Here is a 13,336-nt window from a genome sequence, read left to right as displayed (position 1 = left end):
TTCTGCATCAGGGCCTCAATCACAGTCTGTTCATAAATATTCCGTGGGGGAAAAAAACAAGTAAATAAGTTTTGCCCCACTTAAATTCCTTTTGTGTTCATTTTCTGCAGCAGTTTGGGGAATAGACCTTCAGTAACAAAAAAAAAAGCATGAGGAAACAGGTTTTAAAGCCACATGTGTAAGCTGTTGTGAAAACCCAGTTGTATGTTTGCATAAACAAGGATTCAGGCTAGGTATTTGCACAGTGTTCCTGTCAGGAAACAGAAACGATGTATATGATTTATCAGAGCACCAGCAACTACGTACTGTGGATATTTGCTTTCAATCCGCAGAGTTAAAGATTAGAAAAGGTATCTGTTGAATTCAATGAATAACAAATAGACCGGGGAATCACAATCTGTTCTCAGCTATTCAATGGATGAAAAACAGTAATTCATTGAATATATTAGTCTCTCAATTCTCGTAATTATTAAAGCAGAGTTAGAGTTTTGAAAACAATAATTTCAGGAGCTATACATTATTTCTACGAGCAACTGGTAAGTGATGTTAGTGTATGTACTTCTTGGCTTCTGGCTCAGTCACAAGTAGTTCATAACAAATCCTCCCCACTCGCCATTCAGTGGCTGGCTGATAGTGTACTCAGCCAAGCACAGGTATAAGGATTTCTAAGATCAAAGCAAGAGTTAGCTACATTATTCATGTGGTATTAGATTTTTGACTCCTGCTTGTAACTCACAAATGACAGCTACGAAACTTAGTCACCTACAACATTTGCAAATGAATTTCAGCAACCATTTGAACAGTTGAGCTAATCTGTACCGTGAGCACACAGGGAAGGAAATCTTCGACACTTTCATTTTGCATGTAAGCATGAATGAAAGGACTTCAAGGACAACTGGTAGAAAAAAGCAAAAGCACTTTTGGGAGAGGAGAGACAACACTGGAGATCTGTCAGCAGCCGGTATTTCCATCATCAATGTTCAATTTTTGTGGAATTTGGTTAGAAATTAAGGCAGGTTTTGCAACCCTCCTATCAGGCAGCTTTTCCCCAGAGCGTCCAGCCCTTTGGCAGCCCCTGAGGGGAGGCGCCGGGCTCCCGGGCTCCGGCACCCTCAGCTGCTGGAGGGGTCCCGGGAGCCCCAGGCTCCTGCAGCCCCACCAAGGGCGCTGGGCTCCCAGCAGGGACCGGGGGCTGTGGTCTCCCCCATCCGCAGCCTCATAATTTGGAGAACCGGGTGGCAATTCTGTGGCTCTGGCTCACAGAGAGGATTTAGGAAATACTCGCTCTTCACTCAGAAGCCATTTCATCAACTCAAGTCAGAAGCAGCTGGATGGCTACAGAAAAATCTGGAAAACCAGCATTACATGTGGAAAGAAGAGGACAGAGCACTAAGAGAGATGGCGCATTGCCATTTTGTACTCACCCAATTAATATGCTCCTTCCTCCATTTGCTCACTTTGTCTTTCCAGGCTTCATAATCTCTGGTGAACAGATCAAGGGGTGGAGCTGAACTGGCAACTGTCACCTTATAACATCGCTCCTATAAACACATAGTACTAGCGCAGGCAGGAGGCACCGTCGTGCTAATCATCATCCTCTGAGTCAGCCATTTGCAAACACCTTCTCCAGGCTGTCATCTTGCCACTATGAATTCAAAATCTGAGTCAGAACCCAATTTAAACTGCTATAATTAACAGTCCCAATTTAACCAAACTTAGCAGTTTGTCATGTTGCATTCTCTGCATACATCTGAGCATCTCGCATTTGGGCTCCTTCGTGCTCCTCTGCTCAGCCCCTTGTGCTGCAAAGAGGCTCGTGCCCAAAGAGCATCAGTGATTTTAGGTTGCTGTCAGGGCAGAGTCCAACAGCAGCCGAACAAGAAAGCTCGTCCGTGCTGGATTCGTTTGCTTGTTAAATAGCAAAGTACCAAACGTGATGGACTGGATGCTGCTGCGTGCTAATCTATAAATACTGATGAGTAAAAAGGGGGTGAAGTTTTGCAAGTAATTTGTCGGTGAAACAGAGCTATTGTATAACGGAGCGGCCCACTGCAACGAGGGAGCTTCAGGGCAGAGCCCGGGCTGGCGAGGGAAGAGCCTGGGTGCTGCATAAGGGAAAGAGGAGTGGAAGCATCTTGCTTGCTAGGGAGCCCCAGGAAACTTAGACCGGACGAGATTCCTACGTAGAAGATTATTGTATATCAAACAAACTAAACATGAGCACTCTTTCCCTTACCGTTTCTAAATGCTGTTGTTACTAATGAATGCTTCACTCTGAGGAAGGTCTCCGGTCACTGTGGACGGCTTAGGAGTGTCCCTGCATTTATTTTTAGGGAATTCCCTGCATTTATTTTTAGGGAATTGCAAATAGGTGACTTATGGACTAACTCGTGCTTTTGCAGCCACAGGTGATGGCATGCCAAACTTGTGGGTGGAAACGTATTTTTTAAAAACGTGTCTTTTTAAGATTTAGGGAGGAATTTTATTCCTCCACTTTCTTTCCATTGATTCCTTTCCCTTCTCTCTCCATCCAGTCTGAAAGATGCATTTGTTTGTTTGTGTTTTGCTGTTATTTTTACAGTGCTGCCTCGAGGCTGCCACTAAGAGCTCCTGTCTCTTGACCCAAGTGCTGAGCAAGTGCAACTGGAGAACCATCTGCTGCCCAGAAGTGCTTACAATCTGCATCGATTGGGAACACGTGAAGAGATTAACTCAAATTCATATAGCAGATCAGCAGTCAAGTTGGGATAAACTCCATGTCTCCAAATCTGATTTAGGTAGCCTATGCCCTGAACTGCACCCACTCTGCTGTCTCAACACCTTGCTGTGATTCCTCTCCATCCTGCAGCCTCCTATGGATGCCCACTGTGCGTATCCCTCTGCAAACACACCCAGTTGAGCCTGTTGCAATGGAATTATTTTTTTTATGATACTTATACACTGCTCTACTTTCTTACGGAAATACCTACATGTCAAAAATTACAGAAATTTTTAAAGAAGTCACTGAGAAACCCATGACTCCCATGCTAGCTGTGTCAAACATTCATATTTAGGTGTTAATCAATTTGCAGTCTTCTCACGATGTTCTCTTCATTATTTTAGCATCAGTTTTACGTAGCACTGTATAAATGATTATCACGTGTCTTTGGAGAGAAAGAGAAATATATTTTTGACAAAATGTTTTTAAATGCCTGCAACCGTACATTTCCACACTGAATCAGGAAAGTACACAGCGTTTTCAAATCAAACTCTTGTCCTTCACTAGCTATTATACAATCTGTGTATACACGTAATAGACATATAGTATTATATATCTGCATATACACTTACATACGCAGAAAAAATCCCATGGAGTTCTCATTTACACTCTCAATGACCAAGCTGTGAAATAAAAAATTCTTGCCTCATCATACATCTTTCTACTTCAGTGAATTATTTTTTATTGATGTTGCAAGTCTCAATTTTAAATCCAGTTTTGATGAAAAAAGTGGCTGATCATCTGCCCTGTTATTATACAAAATATATTTCTATCAAGTGGAAGGAAATATAATTTGTAAAACGATCAATTACATAATGATTATAGTGGAGAAATACATTCTCTAACGTAATTTGTGAAATGGAGGAATTTAATATGAAATAGTAGATTTCCAAATTTATACAAATAACACCAGATGGTGAGTAGCTAGTTTTAATTAAATTAGGTTTGATAATTATAGCTGTTTAATTTTTAGGTTTGACTCAGATTTGAAAGAATGTATTATTTCCCTGTAAATTTATTTTTAGTTTCCTTCGAAGGTTGTGAGTATTGCATTATTCGCTGTGGTCTGGCGCGGCAGAGGGCTGCCTGTGGTCAGCTTTCTGGTGGCTCATTTTGGCCTGCCTCGGTCCTGCTTCAGCAATTCGGAGGACACGGTGTGTCGCGCTTGGGCTGGGACCCCCCTGACGGGAGTCAGAGGAAGCTTTGCCAATGGAAGCAGGAGGGAGTTTCTGCACGGCACCGAAATATGTTTTCACAGCCCAGTCTATTGGCTCCAGCACTGCATTTTTGCTGCTTTTGAGCAAAGGAAGATGCCTAATGCTAATGATGTCCTTGCGGTTGCGCAGAGTGGGATGACCCGCGCTCGGCCACTTGGGTTTCCGTGCGGTGCCTGCAGTGACCTATTTACCAACGCACACACTTGCACTCACTGCAGCTTGTGTCCTGCGACATTTTCTCGGGGAGGACCATGCAAGGGCTAAAGCCTGGCCAGCCGCACACAGCAATAAAGCGATGAGCCCTGGTGCTTGTACTCCGCTCTAACACACCCTTTCTCATCACTACTGTTTTCCCGAAGTTCATCTGGTCTGGTCCCAACTTTGAGCTCACTGAGCCCCAGTGGCTCCACTGAGCCATGGGAATATGCTTAAAGCTACAAATGTGTCCAAGCCCTTTTTAGACCGTGGGCAGAGTCCAAAGCCTATCTTGCAGGACTGACTCCCTGATAATCAATGCTCACGATCCCATGGGAATCACCTCCTGCCTTTGGATCAAGCCAAGTGTAATCAGGACCCATATAATTGAGTCCGTTCTCATTTACAGGTTTTGCAGTTTCAGCTACAAGCCCAAACGAACTCTTTCATCAACTATTTAGGTCACATCTGCAAAACAGGTGTTGGCTTCAGTGATGTCTGGGAATGCTCAGCTTCTCCCCAGCAGCGAGATGTTGCAGGTAGAAATATCCATATGAGAATAACTGTGAGACATTTGCTCCTTCAGGCCTATCTGATGCTCAGGGGAAGGACTCTTTCAGTGTGACTGAGTTTGCGGCATACTTCTCAATTGCTTGAGCTATTAACCCGACTCCTGGAGCCTGCACATCATAAAAAGAGGTGGGGTGGGGGACGAAGGTTTGATTCATTGGATCATCACAGTTCAAAGGCACTTGGAATATTGTAACTGTAAGTGAATATTATAATTGAACATTATAATTTAGAATTTGAATATTGCAATTAAAAGACGTGTTCAGGACCTGCCTATAACTCCTGGAAACCAGCAGATGCTTGTGACTTCAAGCAAAGAACATTTTAGACTGCAAGAAGCCAGTCCAAGGGTTTACTCTCCATTTTGGATGACATTATGAAACCGAAAAGATGCCGTAAATCATCTCCCCGACTGCAGCTTGCTTAGAGCCGGCACCTGGGCTGGCACACAGGCAAGGTGGTGCTGTCCTGCGTCCTCTCTCTAAAATCCTTTTTCTTTTATCTCAGTTTTCTCTCAGCAGGGTTCTTCTTCCATTATCTGCCTAGTGCAAATCCCATCTCCTGCTCTGCTTTCTTTTTTTGTGTGTGCTGAAAAGTGGCCTCCCTGAATTTGTATTATATTGATTATGTAAATCAGCACTTCTCCTCCAGATTGCTTTTTCTTTGTGAACTGGGAGTATAATTTGCAGTCTTCTACCTGATAATTGTGAGGATAATTTGAGCTGTCTCTTTGTGGAGTCAACAGTGACTGTTTTAATTTCCATATGTGAGGAGTGCTCCTTTTTTTTTAACTTTTTCCCTAATCCTGCCTCCTTCTGAACTACTGGATTGATTCTGCTGTTCATAACAGCATCACCTGAAGTGTATTTTGGAACTTCCGTTGCTAGTGAGATTGAAATTTATCTACAATGTGACAGGTTTTTCAACATTTCCAGAAAAAACATAATCCCATAACTATCAGCCTGACAATAAAATTGTCTATCTGTAATGGAAAATTGAGGGCTCAAATATGGTCATTTTTTTCACTGTGAAAATGTTTCAAAATGAAGTAAAACAATACCATTTTGTTGTGAATAGCATGTCTTTCATTGACTTGAAATGCCAACTATAGATATCAAAATTAAAATAATGAGGGGTTCGTGACATGCTGTTCTTTTATTGAGCACCAAACGCAACCCACTTACAAAGTGCCATGTAGCACATTTAACAGCAAATGAGATTTAATAAATCTATTCACAATGTTTCTAAAGGATAAAGGAAAAAAAATCTAATAGCCTCTTACTGGCAAGTGTCTCAGAAAAGAAGACCATTGCTTTATTATGCCATTTTAAAGAAAGCACTGCAAGCAGTTTCTTTCTCCCTTGTTGATATGACATTGGTGTTGGCTAAGCACTGAAAATATGCTGAAGGTTTTATAAGTTGCAGGTGGAGAGGAACTCTGAGCCAATATGTTTAGGTATGAGACCCCAAGCCAGCTCCTTTTAGTGTCAGTGGTCCTCTGGAGATAGCTCCCAGAGCATCCAGAGGCTGCGTAGAGTGTAAAGCCAGAATGTCTCTACAGTGCCCTGGGCAGAACTAATGAAAACATGACCACGGCTCTCTCTTCAGCTTTCCATTTCAGATCAGACCTTTCAAGCCTGCCCCCATGGAAAATCCACGTAAGATGTGGTTGTGATTGAATTAGCTTCTTTGGGACTGAGTTTCACAAGGAATTGCACCATTAAAAAAGAGAAAATATCTTAAGATGTAGCAAAATCTAAAAAAACCTCTCTCAAATTTCTCACCAAAACATTTCACCACAAAAAAAAATATTTTATGTTGACTAAGGAGTTTTATTTTTATAAACTCACAATGTTTCATTCTGCTATTTTAATTAAGAAAAAATATATCAAACGCTACATGAACTTTTCTAAATGCAAAATAGTTTGGAAAAAAGTATCAGTATGTTCCATTCCAAAAATGTCCAAAATGGGTGACATCTTGACCCAATCAATATGCTTTTTTTATTTCTGTCTGCAAAAGAAATGTCATCGTAATTAGTACATTTTCATGAAATATTTCCCTTTGGACAAACTGGCATTTTCTAACAGGAAAATATTCTGTTAGAAAATTTCAGATCGATGCTACTGTTATCGCACTACTCAATTGCACCTGCAAATAAACTCATGCATCTGGGCTCTGCTGAAATCAGTGGTAATTCTGTCAGAGGCTTCAGAGAGTCCAGAATTACAAATGTATAGGTACGTGTGTATGTATATACATATCTGTATCATTTATGTGTATCATCTATCTTTTACATATCTATACCTAGATAATTATAGCTCCTGCTATATACACACCAGGTCTAACAGATGGGAGTCCTGCAGGAGACCCTAAGAAGAGCCAGGGTTGGGGGAGAAGCAAGGCAAAGGCATATGTTTTGTTGTAGCTTGAATTACCAGAGAGCTAATCGCCAGGAAGGGGGTACATTTGACCTTCTGCAGCATGGGGAAGGTTAACCTTTAATATTTCTCAATCAACACATTCCAGGGGAAACTTTCTGTTTCATTGCAGTATTAAAAAAGCATCAAGATATTTGCATTTTTAGCAAGATGGAGATTCTAGAGGATTCTTGGAGAGACACGGATTTGACGGACGGACCACTCGGTGGATAAGGAATTGGCTGGATGGTCGCACTCAAAGAGTTGCTGTCAACAGCTCGATGTCCAGGTGGAGACCAGTGATGAGTGGGATTCCTCAGGGGTCGGTATTGGGACCGGTGCTGTTTAACATCTTTGTCAGCGACATTGACAGTGAGATTGAGTGCACCCTCAGCAAGTTTGCCAATGATGCCAAGCTGTGTGGTGCAGTCAACAGGCTGGAGGGAAGGGCTGCGATCCAGAGGGACCTTGACAGGCTTGAGAGGTGGGCCCATGTGAACCTCATGAAGTTCAACAAGGCCAAGTGCAAGGTCCTGCACATGGACTGGGGCAATGCCAAGCACAAATACAGGCTGGGCGGAGAATAGATTGAGAGCAGCTCTGAGGAGAAGGACTTGGGGGTGTTGGTTGATGAGAAGCCCAACATGACCTGGCAATGTACACTTGCAGCCCAGAAGGCCAACCGTATCCTGGGCTGCATCAAAAGCAGCGTGGCCAGCAGGTCGAGGGAGGTAATTCTGCCCCTCTACTCCACTCTCATGAGACCCCACCTGGAGTACTGCGCTCAGCTCTGGGGCCCCCAACATAAGACGGACATGGACCTGTTGGAGCGAGTCCAGAGGAGGACCACGAAGATGATCAGAGCACCTCTCCTATGAAGACAGGCTGAGAGAGTTGGGGTTGTTCAGCCTGGAGAAGAGAAGGCTCCAGGAAGACGTTATGGCAGCCTTCCAGTACCTGAAGGGGGGCTACAAGAAAGCTGGAGAGGGACTTTTTACAAGGGCATGTAGTGGTAGGACAAGGGGTAATGGCTTTAAACTGAAAGAGGGTAGATTTAGATTAGGTATGAGGAAGCAAATCGTCACTATGAGGGTGGTGAGGCACTGGAACAGGTTGCCCAGAGAAGTTGTGGATGCCCCATCCCTGGAAGTGTTCAAGGCCAGGTTGGACGGGGCTTTGAGCAACCTGGTCTAGTGGAAGGTGTCCCTGCCCATGGCAGGTAGGTTGGAACTAGATGATCTTTAAGGTCCCTTCCAACCTAAACCATTCTATGATTCTATGATGACTCTGTGATTCTTTTTCAGCACTAGTCATGCAATGTGTCAACACTGTACTAGCTGAACAGTCAGTCAAATGAGACTCTCTCTTAATTCTTGAAATGTGGCCAGTTTCCCAAATTTAAACAATGTGGCCCAAGATGTTTATTTTCATTCTTGGTTAGCTGGTTAATGGTTTGAATGTGATATTAAGCATCATTATCCACTGGTGAAAGGTGAAATGATTGATATTAATAAGAAATGCTACATTTCAAAATGTATGGGGCAGTATTGCTCCCATGAGAACTCCCTGATAGATTTAGGGTACAGAGAGTCAATCCTTTACCAGCCTGCCTTGTTCTTAAATATTCTGATATCAAACTTAACACTAAAGGATAACACTGGAATATTCCATGCAAGCAATAATTTAGCGATAGAAACTCATATCCTCACAGGAAAAATTTCAGAAGTAGGTGAAGTTGTTTGAGTGGAAGGATTGGGGTAAAAAAGTCTGTGAATGACCATTAAGAACACATTTTTAATGCATGCACAATAACGCTAAAAAATACAGATACAAATACAGTAGGCTAAAAAAAGGCTAACAAATTTTCAGTGCATGCACAATAGCACTAAAAAATACAGATATAAATACAATAGGCTAAAAAATACAGATATAAGTTCTCTGTTAGCAGCGTGTAAGCACAAATCTGTGTGTCTCTCTGTGTGTGAGTGCACGTCCGTGCACATATGCACAGAGTTATGAAGCAAGGGCATCCCTTTCTGTTTGACATCTACACAGAAATATCTTTCCCCACTAGTTCTGCTTTTGAAAAGTCAGTAATATTCTTTGTCCTAAGCCCAGTGCAAAAATCCTCTGAGATTCATCTTCCATTCTGACGTTAATTCTGTTAGTCATGTCTAGATATTGCAGCAATCTTTAGGTTAAAGTATGATATACCGCACACATTCAGAGAAGAGAAGCTTTACCTTCAAATTTTTCTGCTTTTGTGTATTTATGTCAGAGCTCTAGCATTGCTCTTTCAGTGGGGAAAGAGGGAGATTATGGGCTTGTTATCTGGCCAGGAGTTTCTGTACTTCAAAAATTATAGGTCTTGATAGGCTGTCTCCCCTAGCAAGGCAATTAATATCCCTGTTGGGTTTCTTAGGATAGTAGGTTCTGTATATGCCAAGTATCTGTCTATCCCTCAGCATTCGCTGTAAGAAATGTACACATGCATGTGTAAATACGTGTGTGTGCATAAATGGGTACAAATATGTATGTGAATATTTGTAATTATATATTATGATAATTAAAGAGAATGTCTCTGTACATGGAGCTGAAATGATGTTTGTTCTGGTTGCCACATTCTGCGGATTCATATTGGAAGCCCTTAGATTTACTTCATCAACATATCACACAGAATCGGCAAATGAGGCTTCAGAATGTTGGGTTAATTACAAAAGCAGAATGAGAAAGGTTAAAAAATGTTAATGTGCATCATTGGAGCAGCACAACCGATTGAGCACCAACTGATGAGAATTTATTGCGGGAGTTAAGACAGGCACGTACCAGGAGTGTAAGAGGAATTAAAGTGCACCAGAGTGCTCTTTTATATCCAGTACTCCTGATAATGTTCTCACATGCTCACAGTAATAACTCTGCATTTGATTTTAATTGTTTAGCTGGCTGGACGGCGATCTCCGTCTATCAAGCACTTACACTATTTAAACTCACCACTGAGGTGTCTGGGAACTCATGGCGGGCATCCACTGATATCTCAGCAGTATGGTTTACAGCCCCTGAATATTTACCGCGATATTTTTACTTTCCTGATCCCCAAGACCATGCTCTGGGATCACAGGCATATGGTGGGGTCTCTGTTTAATCTGTACAGGGAGATGAAAGAGCAAACCTTGCTAATGCACATGCACTCTCTCTGTCTGGCTACGGGAACGAGCACGATGTTTCTGTTATAAGAGACTTCACTGCTTGCATTAGAGATGGCAGTGAAGTAGCCTGAGGGATATGCTTGTGTGTTGTGCTAACAACATATGTTAGATCTATGCCAACATCCTCCTCACTCGCTCTCCCAGGTGCCTTAACTACAGATGAGACACAAAGGCTGGTGGTACCTGCTCCAAGGGGAGAAGAGCCGGGACCAAAGAGGTAAATGCTGGAGACAGTTTTCAGGAATGGAGAACATGAGTTATGTGTCATGCATATGTTTGGTTTCAGAGCTAGTGGTAAATCCAGACCCCGGGTAGGACCTAATTACCTCCCAGCTGAACACTAATTCAGAAGCTAAATGCTGTCGAGGAGAGATGGGGACTCATTTCCAAGAACACAGGCGCAAACACATTTTTATTGGCCATAGAGAATGGTACTGTGTGCGCCAATATAGCATGGATGTCTGACTCAGAACATAAAGTGCAGGTGCCAGCAGCAAGAAGATGCTGCTAAGAAATACCAGCTCTCTGGGACTGCAAAGTATCAGCTGTCTGGAGAGACCAGAACTGGGAACAGAAAGAGCCGCTGATGACTGAAGACATGTTTTCTTTGCCATCTCATCAGCTCCCCTCATGCTCTTCACCCTGGAGTCGGAGTACAGAGCCATGGCAGCGGGAGTGATGGAGCTGCCCCTTCTGAGACTCATCCAAAAATTCTGACCCCCTCTTCCTCAGGGAACCTTACAACCTCAGAGACTTCATCCACATGGGAGAGGAGTGAGAGGACAGCGTTAGATAAATGCAGCTATTCCTCTCCTCCTCACGGGATGTTCCTGGCAGCGGATAAGACCTCGTGGCTTGCCCTCATCCCTGGATCCTGCTCTAGGACGTAATCTTTGGATAAAAGAAAATCAACAGCATTACCATATTTTGCACAGTGCTTTGCACAGTGTATCCCTGATCTGACTGGGCCTTTGGGCACACCAGACCTACAGGTAATAACAACAAACAGTGACTGTCTCTGAGGATAAGAGCGGGAAATTAAATTGTCTTTGGATAAAAATAGTTCCTTTTGATTGTGTATTTTCTGCTGGCTCTTTGCCTTCAGGCAATGTATGACAACTTGAGGAGCAGGTTTTTTTATCCCCTAGGCAATGTTTTATTGCTCTCTGCCTTAAAGTCAGTCAATATTTGTAATTATCTGTCCATCCCACAGGTAACTGCAGGACTTTTGGAAAAAAAAAAGAATGAAGATGGCAGCACAGTTTCTGACAAGATTTGGAGAATTAAGATGACAAAAAGCAGGCTGGTGGGCTTAAACCTCCTGCACTGATCCAAGAGACCTTCTTGTTTTATACATCCTTCTGGGTCCTTTATACTTTAATGTTTTGCTTACTACGCAAAACCCATGTAGGTGCAAGTGTATGTCTTTCTGTGTGTATGCACTCGCATGTGACTATATTTGCTTATTTGCATATGTGTATGAATACATGCAGCACGTGTGGGTGGTGAGAAGCTAAAGGAACATTTTCAAGGTTGACAAGACCAAAATTTGATCCTCCTTCAACCGGCTGGGTTTTTCTAAGTGCGTGCTGAGGCAGCAGGAGAAAGAATCCCCTTTTGGGCTGAAGGATGCAGCAAGACCGAGGCTGCAGGAGGATAAAAACCCCCAGCTCATCAGCTTGGTGCCAAAGAGTTAACTCGGCACACGGGGTTTTCTGTTAGCACGGTTATGCTGCCGACAAGCCTCGATAGTACGCACGTCCTCTCCTCCCTGGTACCCAATGCAAGCCAGCAGAAACTTGCCTGGCGATGAGTCTCTCAAACTCTGCACACAGGATCCTAACAGCCCGCGTCCCTTGCCAGCTATCAGTGACAGAGCTGACACGGAGAGGCAAGAGAGGGCACAGCTGGCATGCAAAACCCTGCCATCAGCATGCCCGCATCTGCTGAATCTGTTGTGAGCAGTTCACCCAGCTGGGATTTTAATACAGCTACATCCCTCCTTCTGGAAAGTGGTATTTTTCCCCCTTAATAATAGAGATGTGAAAACCAGAACCAACACCAAATCAAATGTTTTTAGGGTAGCACACATGTGTGAAATTTTAGGCCTGTTGACCTTGGCAGGGTCCCCATAAGAAATTAGTACAAAATTAGTGGCATTTGTTGTTCTGAAAGGCCGTCAGCCACGAAGGCAAAGCCAGGCAGAGGGAGAAGCAGCCTGCTGATGCAGGGCCAAATCCTGGAGATCCTGCCTGCAATCCCGCAACGCTCTGCAGGTTTGGGTGCAGGGTGCCTGGTGGGTAGTGGCGAAATGCGGGGGTGGATGTGTGGCACAGTCAGTCCTATGCTTCACAGTTCCTCAATTGCAGCTGCCATCAGTGGGAGTTTATGGCACCAGGCACCCTACACCCAAACCTGCAAAGCGCTGCGGGAGCTCACGGGTGCTGACAGCTCTTGTCACCTCCCGGGAAGTACTCAGACCCACACAGGACTGGGCCACACACACCACTCCCACCTGGCATCTCGCCTTTCGGCTACTGACACCAGCTGCAAACCCTAACAGATTTTTTTATTCCGTGGATGGACAGACAGCTCCCGGCTTGACCGGGCAGATTCGTTGCCTTTCTTCCATGGCCTTTATATTTTAGTGAAATGCCTTAAATAGCATTTGTGTAATCATGCTTTTCTGCTGACCCATATTCTTAGCACAGGTTCAAACCCTGCCGGCAGCTGCTCCAGGTTCAGCTTGTTAAATCCTCCCTGGGTAGCTGGGGAAGCAGAATTAGTTATCCGGGAGGAGCACCAGGTGCTAGGAGTAGGGGAGGGAAATGTAAGGGACAGCCAAGTTCCTGGAGGCACCAGGGCTGAGCTCCATGTTTGGTTTCTCTTCTGCTGTGACTCTTGCAAGCCAAAGCCCCTCACAGGCATGAACCTGGGCACTGATTTAAAGGCTGCGTGCTCTGCTAGAGA

General features: G+C 43.7%; 1 long non-coding RNA gene across 1 annotated transcript in view; it reads right to left on the bottom strand.

Annotated features, from left to right (window-relative positions):
- Positions 1–1,553, bottom strand: part of LOC143157946 (uncharacterized) — a 77,571-nt gene extending 76,018 nt beyond the window's left edge. The window contains exon 1 of the long non-coding RNA XR_012994875.1: positions 1,425–1,553. This is a non-coding gene — a long non-coding RNA (uncharacterized LOC143157946). The remainder of the gene's footprint in view (positions 1–1,424) is intronic.
- Positions 1,554–13,336: the final 11,783 nt, after the last annotated feature.

This window comes from Aptenodytes patagonicus, chromosome 3 (genome assembly GCF_965638725.1).
Source record: "Aptenodytes patagonicus chromosome 3, bAptPat1.pri.cur, whole genome shotgun sequence".
NCBI classification, from domain to species: domain Eukaryota; kingdom Metazoa; phylum Chordata; class Aves; order Sphenisciformes; family Spheniscidae; genus Aptenodytes; species Aptenodytes patagonicus.
This window is presented reverse-complemented; position numbering and strand designations above follow the sequence as displayed.